Below are 688 nucleotides of genomic sequence, written 5' to 3' on the forward strand. Positions count from 1 at the left end.
AATTGAAGCATATATAAAAATGAAGTGGATTAAACCACATGAAATGAAGTGGATTAAACCACAGGAAATACTGGAGATAATGATTTCCACTGTTAAAACCTTTTTAGGCCTCATAGGAATGTTTATTTGTCATCCAACTTGTTTATAAGATTATACAAACATGGATGGACGGAAAACAAAAATATAAGCTAGATCCAAACTTTTATTGCCCTACTAAATTTTCAACGGAAGAAGTTCAAGTCAATTGTTTCCTATTGTGTGGTCCATTTGAAAATTGCATATGCTTCATGTTTGGACTGAAGCCCTAAATTTATCTAGAAAAATGAGCGGATAAAATACACGAATCATGGTGGACCTCACAGAGTTTTCCCATGCGTGGTTAGTTACTCACTAGGCAAACCGCTTCCCTTGGATGGCAGATAAATATTTCAGCGGACCCGTGATGTTTTTAATTGTAGAAATTTAATTAAGATTGTTTCTTATGGTGTGGCCCACTTGAGATTTGGATCAGCTTTATTTTCTGGATCATCGCGTAAAATCAGCTTTCAGTACGGATGGACGGTGTGGATGTAAGGAAAGTATATCACTGTGGGCCCGCAGTTAGGCATCCGAAACCGCCCTTGCCAAACAGCGCCGTTCCGCACTAACGCAAAAAAAAAAAATAAAAAAATAAAAAATTAAGGAGAGT

This window comes from Magnolia sinica, chromosome 12 (assembly GCF_029962835.1).
Source record: "Magnolia sinica isolate HGM2019 chromosome 12, MsV1, whole genome shotgun sequence".
NCBI classification, from domain to species: domain Eukaryota; kingdom Viridiplantae; phylum Streptophyta; class Magnoliopsida; order Magnoliales; family Magnoliaceae; genus Magnolia; species Magnolia sinica.